General features: G+C 39.5%; 1 protein-coding gene across 8 annotated transcripts in view; it reads right to left on the reverse strand.

Moving 5' to 3' along the window:
* The window catches only part of FAM168A (family with sequence similarity 168 member A), a 186,436-nt gene that overhangs the window by 28,233 nt on the left and 131,186 nt on the right, over positions 1 to 27,017 (reverse strand). The window lies entirely within an intron of this gene.

Raw genomic sequence — 27,017 nt, forward strand, 5'->3', positions numbered from 1 at the left:
TAAGTATATAATTAATTCAGTAGCATTTTGTTCATAATGTTGTACAACTATCTCCGCTGTTATTAAGACTTTTTAATCACTCTAAATTCTGTACGAAGTAAGCAGTTACATCCCATTCTTTTTCCCCATAGCTCCTGTTAACCTCTAATCTACTTTATTTCCATGAATTTGCCTATTCTAGATATTTAATATAAATTAAATCGTTCACTGCCCTTGTGTCTAGCTCCTTTCACATTTTTTTAAAGAGGGGGGAAGGGGATGGACAGAGGGAGAGTTTTTTTTTTTTATTTAAATTTCACTTAGTTAACATACAGTGCAATATTGGTTTCTAAAGTAGAATTAAGTGATTATTCACTTACATACAATACCCAGTGCTCATCACAAGTGCCTTCCTTAATACCCTTCACCCATCTAGCTCATCACCCCCCTCCACCTCCTTCCATCAACCCTAAGTTTGTTTTCTATTATTCAGAGTCTCTTAGGGTTGTGGCACCTGGGGGGCTTAGTGTTTGAGCGTCTGCTTTTGGCTCAGGACATGATCCTGAGATCGATTTCTGTATGAGGCTCCTCGCAAGGAGCCTGCTTTTCCCTCTGCCTCTCTCTCTCTGTGTGTCTCTCATGAATAAATAAAATCTTTTTAAAAAAAGTGTTTTATGGTTTATTTCCCCGTCATTTTCCCCTCCCCTTCCCATATGTTCATCTGTTTTCTTTCTTAAATTCCACACATAAGTGAGATCATATGGTATTGGTCTCTGACTGACTTATTTCACTCAGCATAATACACTCTAGGTCCATCCACATCGTTGCAAATGGGAAGATTTCATTTTTGACAGCTGAGTAGTATTCCATTGTACATATATATCACATCTTCTTTATCCATTCATCAGTCAACGGATAGATGACTCTCTCCAGAGTTTGGCTATTTTTGAAAATGCTGCTACACACTATACATATTGTGGTATATGTGCCCCTTTAGATCTGCATTTTTGTTTTGTTTTGTTTAAAGACTTTTTATTTATTTGACAGAGTGTGCTAGCACAAGCAGGAGGAGCTTCAGAGGCAAAGGGAGAAGCAAACTCTCCACTGAGCAGGGGGCCCGATTTGGGGCTCAATCCCAGGACCCTGGGATCATGACCTGAGATGAAGGCAGATGCTTAACTGACTGAGACACCCAGGTGCCCCTCAAATCTGTATTTTTGTATCCTTTAGGTAAATAACTAGTACCACAATTGCTGGATTATTAGGGTAGTTTTTAACTTTTTGAGGAACCTCCATTCTCAAGAATGGCTATACCAGTTTGCATTCCCACCAATAATGTTAAGAGGGTTCCACTTTCGAGAGAGAATCTTAAGTAGGTTCCACGCACAGCACAATGCAGGGCTTGATCTCACAACTCTGAGTTCATGACCTGAGCTACAATCAAGAGTCAATCACTTAACCAACTGAGCCACCCAGGCGTCCTAGCTTCTTTCCCTTTAGTATAATGGTTTTGTTTTTTTTTAAGATTTTATTTATTTGTTCATGAGAGACAGAGAGAGGGAGAGAGGCAGAGAAACAGGCAGAGGGAGAAGCAGGCTCCATGCAAGGAGCCCGATGTGGGACTCGATCCCAGGTCTCCAGGATCACACCCTGGGCTGCAGGCGGCACCAAACCGCTGCACCACTGGGGCTGCCCTAGTATAATGTTTTCAAGATTCATCCATGTTTTAGCATGTATTGAAACTTCATTCCTTTTTATGGCTGAGTGATACTCCATGGTTTGTAAATACCACATCTTTTTATCCATTCATCTACTGTTAGATATTTAGGTTGATTACACCTCATGGATATTGTGAAAATGCTGCTATGAACATTGGTGTACAATATCTCTCTAAGTCCGTGTTGTCAATTCCATGGGGTATATACTTGGGAGTGGAATTACTTGATCATATGGTAAGTATAAGCTTAACTTTTTGAGGAACCACCAAACTGTTTTTGCATAGAGGCTACATGATTTTATACTCTCACAGCAATGTATGAGGGTTCCAATTTTCCCAAATCCTCACCAACACATAGTTTTTATTTTTTATTATAGTCATTCTAATAGGCATGAAGTGGTATCTTCATGCTGTGATTTCAATTTGCATTTCTCAAATGATTAATGATGTTGGGCATCTTTTCATGTGCTTCTTGGCCATTCACATTACCTCTTTGGGGAAATGCATATTCAAAACATTTGCTTATTTAAAAAATTGAGCTGCTTGATTTTGTTAAGTTTTAGTAATTTTTTTTATAGTATTTGGATATTAAACCCTAATCATTGCAAACATTTGCAAATATAAAAATTTGCAAATATTTTCTCCCATCCCATGGGTTGTCTTTTCCCTTTCTTGATAATACCTTTGATATGCAAATTTTTTTTATTTTGATGAAGTCCAATTTACCTATTTTTTTTGTTTTGTTGCTCATACTTTTGGTGTCATATCTAAGAATCCATTGCCAAATCCAATGTCATGAAGATTTAACCTTATGGTTTCTTCTAAGAGTTTTACGGTTTTGGCTTGTTTGCTTATCTATCTATCTATCTATCTATCTATCTATCTATCTAAGAGGGAGTGGGGGAGACAGAATCTTAAGCAGGCTCCACACCCAACATAAAGCTCAATGCAGGGCTTGATCTCACAAACCTGAGGTCATGATGACCTGTGCCAAAATGAAGAGTCAGACATTTAACAAAATGAGTTGCCCTGGTGCCTTGACTCTTATATTTAGATTACTGATCCATTTTTGTATATGGTGTGAAGTAAGGGTGTGGGTATATGTAGTTTTACATTCTACTTCTTCACTTTAACATTATAAGCATTTTCCCATATAATTACATATTCTTAAAAAATATTACTTTAAATATCTTTATAATATTCCATTATATAGATAGATCGAATCATTTAATTATCACTCTGTTTTAGACGTTTAGGTTGTTTGAAATTTTTCAGTATAATAAATACAGCTATGAAAACAACCTAAATAAATCTTTGAATACATCTCCAATTATTTTAAGAACGAGTCTAGAAGTGAGATTTCTAGGTCAAAAGACATTGCTATTTTTAAAGCTCATCCATTCAACCATATTTGAGTATCAACTTTGTGCCGGACACTGTGAAACCTGTACTTGTGGAGCTTATATTTTTAAAGGGTGGGAGAGGGCAGTGGATAAATAGTAAACACAGTCCAAAGTACGCCATGGAAAAGAGAAAAGAAAACGGGCAGGGTAGAGGGTGTCAGAAGTGCCAGAGTGTTGGAGGGAGGGTTGAATAGGGTATTGGATAGGGTAACCAGTATAAGACATATTTAGAAGGTGAGATTTTCACAAAGACTTGAAGGAAAGAGAGTTAACCAAGTAGATAGCTGAAAAAAAAAAGAGCACTTCAAATGAAGGAAACAGTACAAAGCCCCTAAGTGGAAAGCTTATGGGACGTGTCTGAGGAACAGCAAAGATCCCAGTATGGTTGAAGTGGAACAAATGAGGGGAACAGTAGTAGTAGAGGAAGTCAGAGAGATAAAGGGCTGGTCAGTTCACACAGGGCCTTACAGTCCTAGGGAAAGGATTTCACTTTCACTCTGAGTGAAATGAGAAGAGATTACAGGGGTCTGAACAGAAGAATAACATGATCTGACTTTCATTTGAAAACGGTCACTCTCATTACTCTGTTGAAAACAGACTATAATGGGGGCAGGGCAGAGAAGCAGACCAGTTAGGAGGCTACTGCAAACTCCTGGAAATAGATGATGGGACTCAGTACAGGGCAAAATCAGCAGAAGCGATGAGAAGTGGCAACCTAGGAGTTTTCACCTACTTTGCCAAACTGCTTCCTAGATAGACTATCAATTTGTACTTGCACTAGCAGTAGGTAAGTGCCTGTCTCACTGCTCCCTGCAGCTTTTTAATGCTCATTGGTATTTTGACTGATGATGGAAAGCTGATTTTAAAAGTCAAAGATTAAATCTCTAAATCCCTAAAAGCTTCTTTGGGATTTGTAAATATTGCACTTTAATAATGTATCTTTGTTAATATGCCTTTCCCTAAATCCTTTCCAACTCCAAAGAAAATTGATCTCACTTTACTGCCCCCGCCCCCAGTCATTTTCTGATTTTAGAACCAAGGTGGACAACTTGTCTCTTAATAAGTATTATGGAGGTCTGCTATATCAAGAAGAAAGTCAGGGGTTTAATCTGGAAAAGCAAAGCGATCCAGTCTCATGGCTGAAATGTATATTCAGCTTCATGTGAGAGATTGTGTGGCCAAGGGTAATTACACCCCTGTTTTCTCATTTCAGATGCCTTTTACTTTGGGGAGCAATTACAGGATCCTCTTTCAGTATTTCCAAGTAGACTTATTTTTCATTCACTTGAATTTGGCAGATGTAAGAGGGCAGAATAGAAGGAGCTTTATTTGGTCCTCCAACCCTCTTCATCTTATAAATGACATCCTCAGGCCAAGAGAAAGGAAAGGGACTCAGGGTTACAGACTGCTGATGCTAGAACACACCTTAAAGGCCACTTGGTCCACCCTTACATTTGGGGCTAGAGCCTCCTCTGTGACATGCTTATGGGATCATTCAACCCCGCCCTTGCATTTCTACAGACAGTGAACTCCCTCTTTTCCTGAGACCCCTACTCCACTGTGAGACTACTCTGACTGTCTGAAAATGACGTTTCATACTTCACTGAACTCTACCTGTAGTTTCTGCCCTTTAGAACAGAGCAGATTTAAAGACACATGCCTCCTTAATTACAGAATTTACCACACTGTACATCACTGGCAGGTTTATATTTCCTGTCCTGCCCCTGCTCCCCAAACTGTAAGCTCTCTGAAGACATAGCTATGTCTTATTTGCTTATATACAATGGCTCTTGGTCACTTCCTCCTTCCCATTCTCTGTCAACACAACCCCCACACACACACTTTAGCCTGGACAAGTAGTATCTGAACTTCTCAAACATAAGATTATGGTAAATAGTCTTTGTGGCCAGTAGAGAATCTCTTCGCCACCACCAGCTTTCCCTCTCTTAAAAAGGGCATCAATGGTAAGCTAGGCTTCCTCCCTACTCCTGGTTTGGTTTGGTTTTGTTTCCTTGTCCCCAAGTGATATTATTCATCTTGCTCCTTCTGTTGCTGATGATGTTGGCATCTCTAAAGCCTAGCACAAATAAGGCATAAAATAGGTATCCAATGCAGAGATTACCAGGGGGGTTGTACACTGGAGCTACGAGAGAGGTGGTTTTTTTTTTTTTTTTTTAAGATTTTCTTTATTTATTCGTGAGAGAGAGAGAGACAGAGAGAGAGAGAGAGAGAGAGGCAGAGACACAGGCAGAGGGAGAAGCAGGCTCCATGCAGGGAGCCTGACGTGGGACTCGATCCCAGGTCTCCAGGATCACACCCTAGGCTGAAGCGGCGCTAAAGCGCTGAGCCACCAGGGCTGCCCTATGAGAGGTTTGTAAACAAGAGAAACAAATCCAACAGTGTCCTTGGCTTTGAGAGAGTCACCAACTAATGAAGGAGAAAGATGGGTAAGTGGATAGTTAGAATGCTGCCTGAAGAGTGTCATGATAAAGGCAGAGAGTGGGCAAAGAAAAGTCCTTCTTAAGCAACGTTTTCTTAGTACCTATTGTCTGTCAGGAATTATGCTGGGGACTAGATATTCCTGGCTGTGGATAAGAAGAGGGAGGAAGGGCATTCCACACAAAAGCATGAAAGGTAGCATTTTGGGGGGGCATCCATAAGTGGCCTGGTTTGTATTCTAAATAACAGAGCTGATGGGTTAACCACACCTGAGGGCAAAGGTTGTTTTGCTGGCTTGAACTCATAATTTTGAGTTCTTATAACCATGTCTCCTTTTATTGGGGATGGCCCTAATTTACCTTCTTAATTCTGTCACTATGTCTTAGTTTCATACTCCTAGACAGGACTTCTCTCCTAAACTCCTGACTCATATAGTATCTAACTGCCTACTCAACATCTCCACTTGGATGCTTGCTATACTATCAAGATTATATGGTAAGTGGTTGAGTGTGGTGTCTGGAGCTAGACCTAGGCTTCGGTTTGAATTCCAGCAACACTACTAATTACATGTGTGATCTTGGGCCACTCTGTTTTCCCATCTGTAAAATGGAACTATTACTTACCTAGTAAGTTGGTATAAGTATTAAATTAGTTAAGATCCCAAAGCACCAAGAGCCAGGCAAATAGTTAAGAATTTAAAGTCATCTATTATTATTATTTTAAGCTTACAATATTAAAAAATAAATCTTTACTTTCTATCCTTCTACTCCCTTCCAAACCTGTTTCCTTGCAGTTTTCTCTACACCAGTAAATGACAACTCATTCTTCTAGTTCCTCAGGCTAAAAATCTTAGAGTCATCCTTGACACTATTCTTTCTCTCCCATCCACATCAGCAAATCCTTTCAATTCTACCTTACAGAATATTTTCAGAATCTTACTATCTCTTGTTGCCTAACCACTTTCTTACCAGATTATTGCAGTAGTTTCATAATTGGTCTCCCTGCTTCTACCTTTAATTCTGTGCAGTCTGTTTCCCACAGTAACCAGAGTGATCCTGTTAAAACATTAAATCAGATCATGACACTCCTCTCTTTAAGCCTCACAGTAACTTCCCATGGCAATCACAGGGAAATCCTTTTAATGACCCACCTGGGCCTCAGCCACCTTCTAACCTCCTCTGCTACTATCTGCCCCCATGCTAACCTACTCTCCAGCCACACTGGCCTCCTTGCTGTTCTTAACGTATCAAGTATCTTCCCATTTCAGCCTTTATCCTTTCTATTCCCTCTTCCTGGAACTCGGTTCAAAGGTCACCTTATACTCTTTGTAAAATAGTACTCTCAACTTCCATTAATTGCTATTCTTCTCATCCTGCTTTTTCTTTACAGCACTTAACCTGACATACTATATAGTATGTTTACTTGCTTAGGGGAGACTGTCTCCCACCACTTGAGTTATAAGCTTAGGCCACAGTAGCACTTGCTAGTTTGTGGCTTTTCCTTGTTGGAAGCCTCCTCCTAGCACATTCCAAAGACACTCTCATGGACTCTCAAAGACCCAAGGGAGGAGAATGCATTCCAGGTCCCAGTTGTCCAAGGCTACCTGGATCTGTGGAAGCTCATCAGAGGTAAAGATACAGAGTTCAAATAATACACCATATACAATTCTTCCATTGGTCATACAAAAGATATTCTTATACCTTCTCATACCTAAAATGTGATTTCATTTGAGCTTCAAAACAACACTAATGTTTGGGACACCTGGCTGGCTCAGTCAGTGGAACATACAACTCTGTATCTTGGGGTGTGAGTTCAGACTCCATGCTGGGTGTAATGATTACTTAAAAATAAGATCTTAAAAAAAAACAAACCACTAATGTTATTTCCCTCATTTTGTAGATAAGGAAACAGCGATTTGGAGAGGTGAAATGTCTTTCTAAGATTTTTTAGCAAGTCAGTGGTGGAACTGTTAAGGGAATCCTAAAAGCAATGCCTTTTCCACACCTGCCAAATAACTATGATTTAGTCCTTGAAAGGAAGTCTGCCCCTTCTGTACTTACATTCTTTGAAGATCAAGAGTGAAGAAAATAAGTGGACACAAATGAGCTTTTCTCCTTTGTATCCCGAAAGCTATAGTAGTGATCAGGTTTCCTGGGATTCTGATGTATATGTTTTCATTGCTTTTATACATGTCAATGCAATCTGATCCCTTCTTGTTGTCACTAGGATTAGGACTGAAGAAATATAAAGCTATTTTTTATTAATATGGAAATTAGAAATACTAAGACAAATCAGAGGACTATGTCAGAAATGACTTGATCCTCGATCCTTAGGAAGAAAGCAAGAGTATCAAAAGGCTAGTAGTGCAAGACTAACTCCCTGGTTTACAAAGACAAAGAGGATTACTCCTTTGTGAGCAGGGGGACACTTATGCAAAGACGGTATTTTAGGTCTGCTGCTCAAGATGAAAAAGAAAAAACTGTCCCCCTTCCTTGCCCTAAGGCCAGGGTGACCAAAACCCAAACAAGAAAAATCAATTTGCCCAAAAAGAAGAGGGCAAAGGGAAGAATATAATTTTGAATCTGAGTATGTTTGGAGTACTATGGCCTTCTTTATCTAATTTAATCTTCACACTAATTCTATGAAAAATCTTAATAGTCTCATTTTAGAGATGAGTATACTGAAACTTAGACTTACCTTAAACAGCTTATAAATAGAGAGTGGAGATAGAACTTAGGCCTGCTGAGTGAGACAAAGTCCATTCCTACCAACTTCCCTACACCTCTCCTCAAAACATGATTCCACTCAACATAAACCCTCTGGATTTGGCTGCCATACCAACACCTCCACCCCATGTTGCAGCTTCATAATCTGGGAAAACAGAAAATTACTCTGGAGAGTCAAATTGGTCAAAGATGGTTCAGTTACCCAAATAAACAAACAAAAACCTATTTTTCCTGCTCAGCATACTAATACAGCTCATGTTTATGTTATTGAAAAGCATCACACGTATTCAAGGAAATAGAGTTACAAGAGGTTTAGAGGTGACTGAGTCCAATTTGCCACCCAGTACAGGAATACTTTTTAATGGCCCACACAGCTGGCCACAGAGCCTCTGCCAGCACAGCCTTCTAATGATGGCAGCTCAACCTGTTCAGGCAGTCAAAGCTCCTGCTGGAGAGCTCTGTAAGTTAAAAAATTCTTCACTCTGGCTAAAAATCTGCCTCATAAAGTATCTAACCCTGGAAAGCTTCCCAGATACTGGTCCCGGTTCTACCAGTCTCTTTCTTCTGCTCCAGGGCAATCCTCCACATATATGAAGATATCAGTTATTCTTCCTGCCTTTCTCTTGTCCAAATCCAACAGATCTAATTCCTTCAACCTCTTCTCCTGGTTGCCTGCCTTTAGCCAGACTTCAATTTATAAATCCTCTTCCCTTAAAGCAATTCAATTTTCTTCTTGTCTTGTTCACTCTTCTGCTGATGGGTTATCCCCCAACTTAAAAAAAAAAAAAAATCAAATGACATAACAAGATTCTGGTGATGGGTGATCAGTGAAGGCTGAAAGTGAGTTAATCCAGATTTCTTCATCATTATACATCAGCATAGTTAACATCTAGCAAATGCTTACTCTGCCCTAACCAGATGTAAGGTTCTTTACATAGGAACTTAAAGTCTAATAGGGAAATAATAAAGTTTACTTATATTAATCTATAGGTAATATATATGACATATAATCCAAGAATGATAGGGTGTTATCATAATGGTGTACATTGAGGAGGGAGGGAAGAACAGGTCTGAGAAAGCTGGGAATGGCTCCTCAAAAGAAGAAACATTTTAATTGGTCTTGAACAATGAGTGTGAGGAGTTTGTCAAAGGTGTGGAGGAGTGGAGACAAAGAAATATATATATTTCTTTCAGGTATGATAGCATGAAAGCGTATGACATACTAGGGAAATGGCAAGTAGTTCAGTACAGTTGAAATTTATAGTGTGTAGGGAAAAGCAAAAAAATAAAAAAATGAAGATAAAAAGGTAGACTGAAAACAGATGGAATTTTTCACTCAGGAATTCACTGGAGAATTTTAAACTGGGAATTTCAGATTTGTGTTTTACCTACTCCAGCAGCAATTATGCACAAGGGTTCAGAGTGGGTGAGATTGGAGGAGGGGCCAGATAGGAAGTTACTGCTGGAGCCCAAAGGCAAAGCTAAAACAATAACAATGGGATAAAAAGGAGAGGGGGGACAACAAAGATGTCTAGGAGACAGAGCCTACAAAACACCATCCTGATAGCAAAACTTCACTTTTACTGCTATGAGCTGAAAGGCTATGGAAGTAAGATGGGAAACATTCTAACTAGGTTTTGTAGGCTTTTTGTTGCTTCTGTAAGAGGCATAAGTAAAGAAAATAAATTAAATGGACTCAAATCTGTTGGCGCCAGAAAACAGCCTGAATCTGAATTTCTTCCTAGTTGGGAGGCCCGGCTGTTGAGAGTGCTATCCCAGCAAGACTGCTGGTCTAGGAAGACAGCCATTCTGCAGTACTAGCTCGGGACCTGCCCACTAGACTTGAATCCAAGGTAGCCTAAACATTGGATTTAAGGCCTACCCACCCAACCTCCCACTAGTGAGCCCCATGGAACTGTAAGGGCGTAAGTAAGGTTCTGCTCTTCCCAGTTAGGGCAAGGCAACTCCTTCTGAGGTAACAAAAAAGGGGAAATATCATGATCAATTGTGCTGACTTGTGTTGCATCTTCAGGGAGAACTTAACCTACAGTTAAAAAGCCAGCAACCTGTGTGGGTCATTCACCCTGGCTGAGCTCTAGAAGAGGAAGGCTGCTAAAACCAGAGGAGGCTTAACTTGGTATGTCTTTCGTGCAAAAAACCACTACCATCAACAACAACAAAAAAAAAGATAAGAAAATGTAAAAGCCAATATGTTAAAGCCAATAATAAAACTGCTCCTTAGGTAAGCACATAAAGCCAAGTGTGTGCTGTTCCTGAAGGGAAAAAAATTCCTTTATAAACCTAACAGTTTCTCCAAAGCTCCATATTCGCCGGTTTGGGGTATGAGAAAAATTTTAATGCAAAGCAGTTGGCTTATTCTGTCTTAATCTCCACTCCAGGAGTGGGGTGCTGCTGCTGCTGCTTCTACTATTACTGCTACCATTTATTTATCTCATCTATGAAGGTAGATGGGAAGTACTCAACACTTTAGAGATTATTTAGTGAATGATTCCCATCCTCCCTGTATTTATCTTCTAAAAAGAAATAAAAGAGCAAGATGAAATTTTGCAAATTCGTGATTCGGTCCATAAATCCCTTTTCCCTCCCAGGGCAATTCACTCTTTTATTCTATAATTCTGTTTTAAGAGATCTGGTAAAGGGGAGAATCTTGCTTAAATTCAATAAAATATAGTGGAATGTTTGTTCTTCCTATCTGAAGAAAAAAATTAGATGCCTACCTCATATTTCTGCAATTCCAGAAAGACCAAAGACCTAAATATTAAAAAAAAAAAAAAAAGACCTTAAAACTATTATGAAAAAAGAAAAAAAAAAACAGGAGAATAAAGTTTGACCTTGAAATTAGAAAGTATTTCTTAGGAGTACCTGGGTGGCTCAGTGGTTGAGCATCTGCCTTCAGCTCAGAGCATGATCCTAGGGTCCTGGGATCGAGTCCCACATCAGGCTCCTTCTTCTCCCTCTGCCTAGTCTCTACCTCTCTGTTTCTCTCATGAATAAATAAATAAAATCTTTAAAAAAAAAAAAAAAAGAAACTATTTCTTAGAGGAGATCAAAAGGATAAACCACAAAAGGTTGATAAATATAACTCACCACAATTTAAACAAAGTTAAAAAACAAGTACAGATGGGCAGCCCCTGTGGCCCAGCAGTTTGGCGCCACCTTCGGCTGGAGTGTGATCCTGGAGACCTGGGATCGAGTCCAACGTCAGGCTCCCTGCATGGAGCCTGCTTCTCTCCCTCTCCCTGTGTCTCTGCCCCCCCCCCTCCTCTGTCTGCCATGAATAAATAAAAAAATCTTTAAAAAAATTAAAAACCAAAAAAGTGTTTTTTTAAAAAAAAAGTACAGAGAAAAGATATTTGTAACAAATGTATACTGAATCAAGAACTCATATTAACCAACAAGAAAATAAAAATAAGCCAAGAGACTCTAACTATGGAGATTCACAGAAGAAATCACTCAAATACTAGGGAAAAGAAGGAGAAAAGGAAAAGATATTCAATCATATGTTATCAGCAAAATGCAAATAAATGGAAAGAAATATTTTACATCTATCAGACTGAACAAAAATTTTAAATGTGACAATATCAAGTGTTGGGGAGGATCTAAAGCCATGGGAATCAGTAAAAGCATTCTGAAGGGCAACTTTATAATACCTAGAGATACACAACCTAGCAGTTGGGAAATTGGATTTTGAGTTCCAGTAAGATGGCAGGATTCTGACAGGCAAATATAAGGACTGACATCCAAACAAAACAAAACCAAAAAAAAAAAAAAAAAGAAAAGAAAAGAAAAGAAAAAAACCAAAACAAAAACCCAATACAAGCAAAGTCAGAGACAGGAATTCCATTTAAGGAACGAACAGACTGTTTTCCAAAGTGGCTACACTATTTTCTACATTCCCACCAGCAGTATGAGTGTCCTCAATTTCTCCTCGTCCTTGTCAACACTTGTTGTTACCTGACTTTTTGATTAGTCATCCTAGGGGTGTAAAGTGGTATCTAATGGTGGTTTTGATTTGCATTTCCCTGATAATTATGTCAAACATTTTTTCATGTGGTTATTAGCCATCTGTATATCTTCCTTGGAGAATTGTCTATTCAGGTTCCTTGCATATTTCTTAATTGGATTTGTCTTTCTGAGTTGTAAGAGTTCTTGATATATGCTAGATACAAGTCCCTTATCAGATAGATGATTTGCAAATATTTTACCTCATTTTGTGGGCTTTTTGTTTTCTTCATGGTGTCCTTCGAAACATGAAAGTTTTTTTTTTTTAATATTTTATTTACTTATTCATGAGAAACACACAGGGAGAGGCAGAAACATAGGCAGAGGGAGAGGCAGGCTCCTGGTGGGGAGCCTGATGTAGGACTCGATCCTGGTACCCTGGGATCATGCCCTGAGCCAAAGGCAGACACTCAACCACTGAGCCATCCAGGCCTCCCAAAAACTTTTACTTTTGATGAAGTCCAATTTATTTATTTTTTACCTTTGGCTGTTTGTGTTACTGACGTTGTAACTAGAAAGTACTGCCAAATCTAAGCTCACAGAGATTATCTCCAAGTTTTCCTGTACAAGTTTTATAGTTTTAGCTCTTATATTTAGGTCTTTGATCCATTTGAGTTAATATTTGCCTGTTGTGTGAGATACTTCATTCTTTCATATGTGGATATACCATGTCCCAGCACCATTTGTTGAAAAGATTATTCTTTCTCTATTGAATTGTTTTTGGTACACTTGTTCAAAACTGACCATAGGGGATCCCTGGGTGGCTCAGCGGTTTAGCGTCTGCCTTTGGCCCAGGGCGTGATCCTCGAGTCCTGGGATCAAGTCCCAGGATCGAGTACCACGTAGGGCTCCTGGCATGGGGCCTGCTTCTCCCTCTGCCTGTGTCTCTGCCTCTCTCTCCCTCTCTATGTCTATCATGAATAAATAAATAAATAAATCTTAAAAAAAAAGAAAAAAGAAAAAAGAAAACTGACCGTAAATGTGAGAGCTGGATTCTGGATACTCAATTCTATTCCACTGATCCATGTCATCCTTATGCCAAAACCACATTGTCTTTTTTTTGTTTGTTTTTGTTTTTTTAAAGCATGTTTTAAACTTTTTTTTTTAATTTTTATTTATTTATGATAGTCACAGAGAGAGAGAGAGAGAGAGAGAGAGAGGCAGAGACACAGGCAGAGGGAAGAGCAGGCTCCACGCACCGGGAGCCCGATGTGGGATTCGATCCCGGGTCTCCAGGATCGCGCCCTGGGCCAAAGGCAGGCGCTAAACCACTGCGCCACCCAGGGATCCCCACATTGTCTTTATTATCATACTTTTCTAATAAGCTTTGAAATTGGGAAGTATGGGTCCTCCGACTTTGTTCTTTTCAAGATTGTTCTAATATAGGTCCTTTAAATTTCCATGTGAATGGGATCCCTGGGTGGTGCAGCGGTTTAGCGCCTGCCTTTGGCCCAGGGCGCGATCCTGGAGACCCGGGATCGAATCCCACGTCGGGCTTCCGGTGCATGGAGCCTGCTTCTCCCTCTACGTCTCTGCCTCTCTCTCTCTCTCTCTCTCTCTCTCTCTCTCTCTCTCTCTGTGTGACTATCATAAATAAAAAAATTTTTTTAAAAATTAAAAAAAAATTTCCATGTGAATTTTAGGTACAGCTTGTCAAAATCTTCAAATTAGCCAGGATTTTGATAGGGATTATATTGAATCTGTAGATCAATTTGGGAACTATTACTTCTTTAAAAATATTAAGGCTTTCAATGCATGAACATGGGATGTTTTTCCAATTATTTGGATCCTTAATTTCTTTCAACAATATTTTTGGTAGTTTTCAAAGTATAAGTTTTGTACTCCTTTTGTTAAATTTATCCCTGAGTATTTTATTCATTTTGATGTTACTGTAAATGGAATTGTTTTGTTAATTTCATTTCTGGATCATTTATTACAACTGTATAGAAATATAACTGATTTTTTGTTTGTTAAAGAGCATGTGCACATGAGTGGGGGGAGGAGCAGTGAGAGGAGGAGAGAGAATCTTTTTTCAAAGATTTTATTTATTTGAGAGTGAGTGATAGAACACGAGGGGCAGAGGACCAATGCAGGGCTTGATCCCAGGACCCTGAGATCATGACCTGAGCCACAGGCAGACATTTAACTGACTGAGTCACACAGATTAGACATTTTTTTTTTATGTAAGAAAAATATACTTTCTATTTGTTTAAGCTACCATTAACCAAGCCTTCCAGTAGCATCTTCAGGTATTCATAAGTGATACACAGCAATCAAATGACGGAGTTAATATTCAAAACGAGGCAGTCCTAACCATTAAGCTATATAAGAAACACTTAGCATTGAACTTGGTAGGGAATGGGTACTCAAATGAACTGATTGCAATAATATTACTCACTCAGCCTTCTTCCTTAAGGTTCCAAAGCTCCTCAGGAAAGTCAAGGATTGTCAGTAACTTAAATCACTCAGGAAGAGGCCACCCCCTTTGGACACTGTGCCCAACCCTCTTGTCTGCATTTCTTTTTAAGGTTTATTTACTTAATTCAGAGATTGAGAGAGAGAGAGATAGAGAATGAGAATAGAGGAGAGGGGCAGAGGGAGAGGAAATAGAGTCTTGAGCAGACTCTGTGCTTAGTGCAGAGCCCAATGCAGGGCTTGATCTCACGACCCTGAGGATCATGACCTGAACTGAAACCAACTTTACCGACTGTGCCATCCAGGTGCCTCTTGTCTGCATTTCTCAATTCAATTCTCCCAGCTCAGGGGTTACCCTAAAGAGGGAAAAGGGAAGGAAGATCTGGAGCCAGGTACTGGATGCTCATACCTACCTATCTCATGGCACCACAAAGATTCCAGGCCTCCTATCATGCACGTATAAGAGAACAGAGTTCAAGGAACCCAGCATAAATTTAGAATCATGACATGACAGCAGCTGTGAGCCAGAGATCTGTGGCAGCCAGAGATCTTTGGAGGTAACAAGAAGTGTGGTTTTGTAGCTTAAACAAGACCACGGACTATTGATTTTTCTGCCTCTTTTCCTGCTGAGAGCAGTAATAGCAAAAATCTGATTTAGACACTTAAATTCAAGTACCTTCCCCACCAGCAGAGCAATTTTCAAGTAATCACACTTTTGACCTCAACCAACATGAGTCCTTTTAAAGCCAATTTTGGGGGCCGATTATTTAGTTTTCCTAACATGTGCAGGGAAAAAGATAGGATTGCTGGCTAACTTGATGGAAGCTGTAGCTTCTATTCCAATGTCCAAGGTTTAGGCTGCTGGCTCACAGACCTCTTAATCTTTCTGAGAAGGGGATAGCCACCCCTCTGTCACAGCTAATACATATGTCATAGCTGACACATGATCTCTGTTCCTAAAGCTGTTTGGAACTCAAAAAACATTTCCCAGAGAAATTATGGCATTAATGATGGTAAGATTCCTATACAAACTCAGATTTGGGAGAGAAGAGAATGCTTATTTACTGAACACTTACACTAGATGGCAGGTATGAGCATCAGAATCTTTGAAGCAGCTTGTGAAAATAGATTGTTGGGGGGATCCCTGGGTGGCGCAGAGGTTTAGCGCCTGCCTTTGGCCCAGGGCGTGATCCTGGAGACCCGGGATTGAATCCCACGTCGAGCTCCCGGTGCATGGAGCCTGCTTCTCCCTCTGCCTATGTCTCTGCCTCTCTCTCTCTCTCTCTCTGTGACTATCATAAATAAATAAAAATAAAAAGAAAAGAAAATAGATTGTTGGGAACTACCTCCTGAGTTTCTGATTCCACGGGTCTGGGGTAAGGCCTAATAATTCTCATCTCTAACATGTTCCTACACCTGAAGCCAATGATATAAGATATAAATCAGTAAATCACAGAGATCTTAGAAACCCACCATTGGGTCCAAACTCTCAAGCTTTTTCCACAATACACCTGTGCTCATGACGGCAATGATGAGGGATGGATAGGTACAAGGATGGAGCTGATAGAATGTGTGTTAGTATATCCTGGGGAAATGGGAAGACAAAGGAAAAACAGATAATAGATACCATTCATGGTAGCTTAGGAGCTGTCAATGGGTTACAGGTGAATTGAGATACTAATTCCTTAAGCATATAGACTGTCTATGAAGGAAGTGGGGCACAGGAGCTCCTGCGCAGCCTTGTCTGTTTATCCAGTTCTCTATAAATATTATCATTTTCTGTGTGGAGGTACTGGCTTAGAGTTAACTGCGCATCACCGCTTTAGAGAAGAGTCTTAGGACAAAAACGTTTATTCCAAAACCTGAAGTCAATTTGCCAGATACTTATGGGACCTCTGAAAAGGCTTCATTATTGACGGCTTGATAATTTAGACATTTATTCATTCAACCAGTCAACGGTCACTGAGAGTTTACTTTGTATTAGGTGCTGTGTGAAGCACTGAGGACATAGCGATTGCCTGTAAGAGGTATGTATGTTATAGAAATATAAACGATTATAAAGCAGTAAATACAGACTATAAGTAGCTCAGTGATTAAGAGTATGGAATATCCAAACTTAGGCTTGATTCCGCCCCTCCACTACTTTCTGGTTCTGTGACAGGGACAAGTCTTTCCATCTTTCTTGACTTGTGTCTATATCTATTAAAACTTTGGAAAATAAGGGTTAACTAAAATAATGATGATATAGTTTTCACACTGGAGCAGGAACCCCTGTGGGTACTGAAGGGTAAATGAACAAATATGATGTGCTATCTTGGTAGGGTAATTATACCAAAGAGTAAATAATTTAAATTATCTGTGGTATAGAAAACAAGTATATAATGGTGAGTTAAGAGGAAAGTCATATGCATTTCGAAAGTAAGGCACAGGCTTCAAATAAATTTTAACCTTGAAGTACCTGCTCTGAGCTATCCCCCTCACTGATCCAGGGATGAGTTTGTTCTCCCTTATTGTAAAGTACACTTGGGTAAGAAAGTTTCCAAAATGCTGTGCATGGCCAATAATGGATGCCCACAAATAGCAACCATTATTGTTAATAATAGATAGCTGTTATTATTAACCCATCCACAGGAGAAACAAACTTACTCTGTAGTGCTTGGGATATAAGAAGGTGTCCTCTCTACCCAGGCATCCCTTTTTCCCCAGGCTCTAGACCTTTTCAGTTGCTGCCCAGAAACCCTGTGATTCCTTGGGAAGTGGACCTCCAGGAAGCAGGCCAATTCTGCAGCACCCCATTTGCCAGGGAATACTCTTCAAAACAGAAAAAAAAAAAAAAAAAGTTTCATCACCAGCAAAGTTGCTAATCTCATCAACCTCCAGGCCTCCCAGGGTTCAGTCTGCCCAAGTAGTTAACCCCCAAGATAAGAACATCTGGTGCAATTATGGACCCAGTTCCACTCCTGACTTTGTCTCATTTAACAAGCTCTTACAGATCAATTATCTCCTTAAGTCTCACAAATAAGTGATAAAGTAGGTATTATTATTCTTCCTTTAAGAGGAGGAAACTGATGTCCTCCAAAGTAAAGAGACTTGTTCAAGTTTTCAGTTAGAGGCAGAGCCAGAAGTCTAATTCAGGCCTTCTGACTTCTAGCAGGGAATCTCCTCACTACATAAAACACAAGTCATTCCAATAAGAATCTATGTAGCACAGCCAAAAGTCCTTTGTCAACATCCCACCAATTTTCAGCTCTATTCATGGCCACAAAATTATATTTCCATTGACTGAGAACCAGAAGTAACTAAGAGAAAATGAAATTAAATTGCAGGAGCTTAATTAGCAGGACAGGGGCACTGGTGGTGGCTACGACAATATCTGACCTTTCACAGGAGGATACTTGTGAAAAAGCTTTCATGATTTCCTATTGATCTTGCCCAAGAATGTGAGGAGCTCTAGGGTAAAAAGCCCTGGGCTGACAAAAGGTACAGCCACTATAGGAGAGGGTTCTCATGCCGCCTCATTTTCCCGGTTTCTGAACTCTTGTTAATACTGGGGATTCCAAGAAAGGGTACAGAGAATTTTGTTAAGAAGAGGTAAAATAAATAGATTAACGGAATGAGTTAGCCAGCGGTTTTATAATGAAAGACAGCTAATAAAATTTTTAAATCAATACCCAGAATGTTAGAGCTGGCAGGGGAACTGCTAAACAACGTATTTAAGCCCCTTAGTCTGGATGGCAAGGAAGATAAGAGAGATGGATTGGTAGGCCTTGTCCAGGGTCTTGAGTCATCAGCAGCAGATCTGGAACTCAGCTCCTCCTTGTGCTTTCCAGACCTAGTTCCAGGCTTGACTTCTTAGAAGGCTTTCCTGACACCAACCTCTGCCAGAGTTGTGGCCTTTTCCACTTACCTACCAAGTTTTCATGGCAATCTGTACATCTATTTATTATGTTAGGCTCTTGGAATATAGTGGCACATCCTTTGCCATAGCATTTGTCTCTCTGTACTATAACTGTCTTCTTACATGTCTGCGTCCTTCCCTTTCTTAATCTGTGGTTAAGGTGGGGAGTCCATGGAGGGGCAATATACACAAAGGACACACACTAATTGTATATGTATGTCTTCACAAAGTTTTGTGATCTGATGATAATCTTAAATTTGAAGAACAGAGTGTATTAAGAAAATTGGAAGGTCAGAGTTCATCTTGAGCAGTTCATTTAACTCCTGCTATGGCAGCAGAACACTTTTTGTTAAATAAAATCTCATCTGGAAGTTTAATATATATAATAGGCATGAACAGATCTCTACTGGAGGGGAAGAGGGCATCCACTTGGCTTACTCTTCCCTTTAATAGCGCAGAAATTAGAGGTTCCTGGGGCAATGGGGAATTATTATTTCACAGACACAGAATTTCTGTTTGGGATGATGAAAAAGTTTTGGATATGCTGGGGATGGTTACATAACATGTGAAGGTACTTAATGTCAATAAATTATACATTTAAAAGTGGTTCAAATGGTAGGTTTTATGTATATTTTGCCACAATAATGTAAATTTTAAGTCTACTTATATTTCACTGAAGGTAACACAAGCTATATGACCTTGGGCAAATTATTTAATATAGTTGAACCTTATTGCCTCATATGCATAATGATGATAGCTCTCCCTTGTACAGTTATTAAAAGAATTGGAGACAATGTTTGTAAAGTATCTGGCACTCCAGACAAATAGTCATTACTGGTAGTCATTACTATATTAATTATCAACACCAACAGTACCAATATAATATAAACATAATGAAAACATAATGATAAATAATCCAATGAATATTTAATAAGTAACTAACTGCTTGCTCTGTTCTAGACATAGAAGGCACATAACTGCTGCCCTCAAGGAGCTCACAGTCTAGGAACACATAAAATAAATGAACAACTCCTACAGAAAACAGGAAGCCAGGAAGGAGCAGGGGAATAATAACCTAACACCACCAACACTTCTTTCTTTGGGAGAAAAGGTTGATCTTTTCTACAGAAGTGGGAAATCATTTTGTGATCCGGGAAAGTAAATCAGTCATAAGCAAAAGGCAAATTAGTTTAATGTGCTTGATTCTTACCAAGACAAGATTTAATTCATCTGCTTTTTGTCTTGACATCACACTTAATGTATCAGAGCAGATACACTTACTGCTTGTGTTCTCTTCAAAACCCAAAGAGGGCTTGCTTGCCTGACATAGCTTGGTTAAGTAAGAAGAACACTGGATTTGGATTTGGAGTCCACTAAACCTAAGCTCTAGTCGTGGCCTTGCAATTTACTAACAGTATGAACTTATACAGATTTCTGAGTCTTTGGAAAAATGTTTTATTTTTATTTTTATTTTTTTAAAGATTTTATTTATTCATGAGAGACATAGAGAGAGAGAGAGGCAGAGACACAGGCAGAGGGAGGAGAAGCAGGTTCCACACAGGGAGCCTGACATGGGACTCGATCCCAGGTCTCCAGGATCAGGCCCTGGGCTGAAGCAGCGCTAAACCGCTGAGCCACCAGGGCTGCCCAAATGTCTGTTTTAATAAAAATTTCTGTCACACGGTACTGTTGTAAGGACTCATGAGGTTACAAATGGTAAAGAATTTTCTAAGTTGTAAAGTATTTTACCTCTTATTCATTATTTTCAGGGGTTTTGTGGGCCCCCTTTTCTCAAGCTTCAGAGAAAATGTCATTGGAGAGTCAACTTTTGTTTTAAAGATTTATTTATTTATTTGAGAGAAAGCGAGCGTGCACGCATATGGGGGGGGAGCAGAGTGAAAGGGAGAGAACCTTCAAGCAGACACCCCTGCTGAATGTGGAGACCAATGCAGGGCTCAATCCCAGGACCCTGAGATCATGATCCGAGCTAAAATCAAGAGTTGGTCACTTAACCAACTAAGCCACCCAGGTGCCCCACTTGTGGTGTTTTTTTTTTTTTTTAATAATACCTATTCTAATGGATGTAAAATATCTTTTTTTTTTAACTCTTTACATTTCTCAGATCAAAACTTCTTTCCCATCCTCCCTACCCTTTTTAAGCCATTATTACTCTTTCTTGGATTATTTACATTTTCTCCTAACTGGTCTTCCTGATTTGTCACATACCTTCTCCCCAATGCATTCTTTATATAGCAGCCAAAATCATTTTTCTAACTTGAAAATTAGACCACCTCATTCAAGTACTTAAAATCCCTTAATGATACATCACTGTCCTTTGGTTGAAATCCAAACTCCTTAGCTTGCAAGAGAAGGTTTTTATGACCTGAACATTCAGATCCCACCACCCCATTTCCTGCTAACTTATGTATCTATATTTTTACTCCAAATGGTGTCTGGTATTATGTTTTTATTTAGAACTATAGTTTCACTAGAGATCATCAGGTCCAATCCTCTTCTCACGTGAGGAACCTGAGATCTCATAAGTACCTAAGGAAAACACTTATTACAGTTCACCATGAATTCAAGGTCTCATTTACTTTTGTATCCCTATTACTCAGCCCTTGATGTATCATGAATAAATACTAAATATTTTTTAGACAGATAGACTGACAGATATCAAAGCTGGATATAGAACCTAAAACTTTGGCAGCTAAACTAGTTCTCTTTCTATTCACCTTATGCTGCTTTTTTTATTTCCAAGACACTCATGTGTAAAACAGCTGGTATGTAGTTATGCTCTTATTAGGTACTAATGCTTTAGTAGCCATTGTTTTGTTATTAGTCATCATTATGGGCATACCTCATTTTATGGTGCTTTACAAATAGTGTGGTTTTTATAAATTAAAGTTGTGGCAACACTGAGACAAGCAATCTCAGTGCGATTTTGCCAACAGCATTTGCTTGTTTCATGTTTCTGTCTCACATTTTGGTAATTCTCACAATATTTCAAACTTTTTCGTTGTTGTATTTGTTAAGGTGATCTCTGATTGGTGATTACTACTTGCTGAGATCTCAGAGGACGGTTTATATTTATATATTTTTAGCAATAAATTATTATTATTATTATTATTTAAGATTTTATTTATTTATTCATGAGAGAGAGAGAGAGAGGCAGAGACACAGGCAGAGGGAGAAGCAGGCTCCATGCAGGGAGCCCGACGTGGGACTCCATCCCGGGACTCCAGGATCAGGCTCTGGGCCAAAGGTAGCGCTAAACCACTGAGCCACCAGGGCTGCCTATCAATAAATTATTTCTTAATTAAGGTATATACATTTTTTTAGACATAATGCTGTTGCACACTTAATAGACTACAGTACAGTATTAAACACAGCTTGTTTTAAACATTTATTTGAGACTGAGAGAGAACAGAAAGTGGGAGCAAGCAGGGAGAAGAGCAGACAGATTCTTGAGCAGACCCCCTGTTGTTCAGGCTCAATCTCACACCCTGAGATCATGACCTGAGCTGAAATCAAGAGTTGGATGCTTAACCGACAGCCACCCAGGCGCCCCTAACCATAACTTTTATATGTTCTAGGAAACAGAAAAATTTGTTTGACTCACTTCACTGCAATGTTTACTTTATTGTGGTGGCCTGAAATGGAACCTGTAACATCTCTGAGGTGTGCATGCATATCACCAGTATTTGGCACAGGGATTGATACAGACTAGACTCTCATTCAATTTTGAAAAAAAGAAGGAAAGGAAGGGAAGAAAGGAAGAAAGAGAGAAGTGAGTAGCCGTCTGCCATGGCAAGGAGAGTCTGGGACAGGTAGCCAGGGTGGAAGAGATTGTTCTTCCCTTTGTAGGTGAATGAACTGAGATTCAGAACATTTAATTTGGATATCTGTTGTGACTTGTCAAACCCTCTGGATGGATCACATGAAACAGGGAGATTTTTCTACTTATGAATTAATTATGTAGAGACAGCACAGATCCTCAGAGAAAACAAACTTGGCTTATAGCAAATTTCCTTTTTTAGAACGATAGTTGAAGTCGTAATTCATTTGAGCTTCTAAGTAAGGAAGAGCTGTCTTCAAACCTCCTATATTACTTATGTCAGCCTTGGATTCTCTCTTTCCCTCTCTCCCTTTCCCTCTCCCCCTCCCCTTTCTCATGCACGCATATGTATGCTCTCTCTCAAATAAATAAATCTTTAAAAAATAAAATAAATTAAAAAAAATCAAAAACAAGTGTTGGCAAGGATGTAGAACCCTGTGCACTGCTGGTAGGAGTATAAAATGGTGCAGTCACTGTGGGAAACAGTATTCAGGTTCCCCAAAAAATTAAAAACAGAATTACCCATATGATCCAACAATTACATCTCTAGATATGTACTCAAAAGAATTGAAAACAAGGTTTCAAAGAGATAGTTGTACACCCATGTTCATAGAAGTATATTCACAGTAGCCAAAAAGTGAAAGCAACCCAGTACTCATTGAGAGATGAATGGATTAAGTAATATGGCCTAAACACACAAGAGAATATTATTCAGCCTAAAAAAGGAAGGAAATGCTGACACATAATACACATAGATCAACCTTGAGGATATCATGATGAGTGAAACAAAAGGACAAATACTGTATGATTCCATACATATAGGTATATAGAGTATACCTATATGAGGTATATAGAGTAGTCAAATTAATAGAGACACAATATATAGAATGGTAGTTGCCAGAGGCTGGGGAAAGGGAGAGAATGGAGAATTGTTATTTCATGGATATATAGTTTCAGTTTTATAAGATGAAAAGAGTTCTATGTATGGATGGTGGTGATGCTTGTGTAACAATTTGAATGTACTTAATATGACTGTACACTTAAAAATGGTTAAGATGGCAAATAATTTTGTTATGTGTATTTTACCACAATTTAAAAAAAAAAATAGGATGGGGATGCCTGGGTGGCTCAGTTGGTTAAGCAGTCAACTCTTGATTTCAGCTCAAGTCATGATCTCAGGGTCCTGGGACTGAGCCCCATGTCAGCCTCTGACATGGGAAGAATCCGGAGAATCAAATGATAGGCTGATCAAATTCCATTGGATTTAACAACAAGATTACTGGTAACCACAGAGAGAACAGTTAATAAGAATTCTTCTTAGAGACCTTTTTTCAGTCATAGGCAAAAAAGTTATTAAGTGATCTGAGAAGTCTTTTCTGAGTAAAGATCAGTTTGAGTATCAGAAGGGGGTTTTGTGGAACAGTTTCAGGAATTAGAATCCAGTTCCCAGGTTTATCTAAGATCCTAATCACTATGATGTCCAAGATATATCCAAGTAGGCTAGTGTAGTAAAAGCATTTGCTTTGGAATGCAGAAAATCTGGGGTTTCGGCTCTGCTATACAGTGTGACCTTGGGAAAGCTGATCCCTAGTAGTTTCATCCAGAAAACAGGGCTACCTCCCTAGATTTGTTGTAATAAATAAAAATGAGAGAAAAACCCCCACAAAAGTTCTTTGCAAAGAATTAGTCAGTTTTAAAAAATCTCTATCAGGTGATCCTCACAAAAGACGGTGAGGGGTTCAGGGCCTGGGCCATTGCAGAGTAAGACATTCTTTTTTAATCTCACTAATATATCAGATTATTCATTATATCTGCAGGTTGTCAGATCATCAAGTTCCCCTGCTGAAAAACTGTGTCAAATACAAATATGCTTCTTAAATAGTTTTTTTTTTTCCAAGCAAAGAAAGTATTCTAGAAAAAAACCTGAAAAACGACAAGTCTTTGAACATAACAATTTCCTAGTTTTCCAACCTTGAGGGTCATATGTTGTTAGGGTATTTGAAGTATTTCAACAGATATCTGCTGCAAAATGAAAGCAGGAAATTTGTTTAGGATCCAGCACAAGAGTGGAGGAGAACATGTGAGCTGATATGGGCCAGTAGAGGATTGAGAAGTAGCCAGAAGAGGATGTAGACAAGGAAGATTTTCAAGGATGAAATCTTGGTTGTTACTCTATAATAGAGAGACAATAAATACACAGACTGGAAATGGGGAGACCCAGCTCCAAAATACACCTATTCTAGATCTCTGGTGATGCTTGGATGCTTTTACCATCAAAACATTTTAAGAAACAAGAGAAAGAAATGTGGAGAACATTTAGGTCTTGTCTACACTGCAAACTTCTGGCACAGAAATGTTTCTGAGGCCTTTCAGAAAAATAAATGCCTCATTCTGTAAAGAGGCTCCTGGCATAGTAAGTAAATCTATGTAAAGGTATTCAAGTGTTAACTGTATTATCTTTATTAACCAGTTTAGGCTGCCATAATAAAATACCACAAACTGAGTGGCTTAAACAGACATTTACTTCTCACTGTCTGGAGGATGGAAGTATAAGACCAGAATGCCAGGCCAACTGAGGGTTCTTTTCCTACCTTGCTAATAATGGCAGACTTCTTGCTGTGTCCTTACATGGCAGACAGCTCTGGTGTCTCTTCTTCTTCCTATAAGGGCACTAATGTCATCATAAGGGCCCTATCCTCAGGACCTCAACTAAACCTAATTATTTCATAAAGATCCCATTTCCAAATACCATCACATCAAGGATCAGAGCTTCAACATACGAATGTTTGGGGAACACAAACATTCAGTCTATAATATTATCTATGCTTTAAGTGTTTTAAAGTATATGAACATACTATATTCTCTAAACTCTCTTTTCCAAGATGCACAAGAAGCTAATTATAACCACTTCATAGGACTGTTTCAAGTATAAAAATATTGTCTGTAAAGCAGTGAGCTCAGTTTTTGGCACACAGTAAATGCTCAGTAAAGGAGCTTTAAAAAGGAGAGAGACAACACTGTCAATTGGCTACAAGATAGCTGTTCACTGGAATACACTGTATTTCTGTGATATTGTAATTTTTTTTTAAAGATTTTATTTATTTATGAGAGATACACAGAGAGAGAGGCAGAGACACAGGCAGAGAGAGAAGCAGGCTCCATGCGGGGAGCCCAACGTGGGACTTGATCCTGGGTCTCCAGGATCACACCCTGGGCTGAAGGTGGCGCTAAACCGCTGAGCCACCTGGGCTGCCCAATATTGTAATTTTTAATAGGAAAGATACATTTGGTTTTCATCTTTATTCCTGGAACAGAGCTCCTAAAACCCTTGGAATTTTCTAAGTGATAAGTGCCATAAAGACGTCTTGATATTTGGGGCACCTGGGTGGCTCAGTCCCTTAAGTGTCTGCCTTGGCCTGCGGCTCAGGTCATGATCCTGGAGTCCTGGGATCAAGTCCTGGGGGCAAGAGGGGAGGGGATCCCCTGCTGATTAGGGAGTCTGCTTCTCTCTCCCCCTCTGCTCGCCTACCCCATGCTCAAGCACGCTCAAGCACACATACACGTGTGTACTCTCTCTCCAACAAAATCTTAAAAACAAAAAAAATCTTGATATTCATAACAAACTGCTTTCAACCACCCCTGAGTTTATGTTAATGCAGTACCTTCTGGAAAGTAATGGGGGCTGGTTGCCAGGGGAACCAGCCATGCGATTGGAAAGTTGGAACTTTCAGTCCTGTCCCCGTGACCTATGGGGAGCGGTGAGAGGTTGTAAACTGAATTAACTGCCAATGGCCAATGGTTTGATCAATCATGCCTATGTAATGAAGTCTCCATAGAAGCCAAAAGGATAATGTTGGAGAGTTCCCAGGTTGGTGAACTCTTGGAGGTGGCACCCTCAGGAGCAGGTATGGAAGTTCCATGCCTGTTTCTACATTCCTTGACCTATGTGTATCTCCCATCTGCCTCTTCCTGAATTAGATACTTTTATAATAAGCCAGCAATCTCGAGTGAGTAAACTGGTTTCCTGTATTCTATGAGGTGTTCTAAAAGATTAATTGAACGCAAGGCTGTGGTTGTGGGAACCTCTGATTTACAGTCTATCAGTCAGAAGCACAGGTAATAACCTAGCCTTGCAATTAGCATCAGAAGTGAGGACAGTCTTGTGGGATTGAGCCCTTAGCCTGTGGAATCCCATGCTATCAATTGAGTTGAACTTCAGGACACCCAGTAGGTATTGGAGAACTGTGCAGTAAGAAAAGAACTCACACATTAGAACTGGTATTGGAATCATAATTGTTAGGATATATTTTATTTCCCTCTCAGATTTCACAGAGAATTTCAAATCAGGAGTGTTCCCAACCTCTCTGTTCCCTGTGGCCACTACCCTATTACTTCTGAAGCAGAAGTTACCACAGAGGACTTGACCTTCCTTCTACTTTTCTTTCTATTGTCCTCCACTAGCCCTCCCCAAACTGCTAGCCAGAAGCAGGCTTCTAGCCCCTCAAAGGTGAGGCTCCCTAGTCATCGAACCTCTGAGACTGAAAAACAACCAACTCACCTAGGAGAGAGAATGTTTGTT

The sequence above is a fragment of the Canis aureus genome, chromosome 23 (assembly GCF_053574225.1).
Source record: "Canis aureus isolate CA01 chromosome 23, VMU_Caureus_v.1.0, whole genome shotgun sequence".
Taxonomy (NCBI): domain Eukaryota; kingdom Metazoa; phylum Chordata; class Mammalia; order Carnivora; family Canidae; genus Canis; species Canis aureus.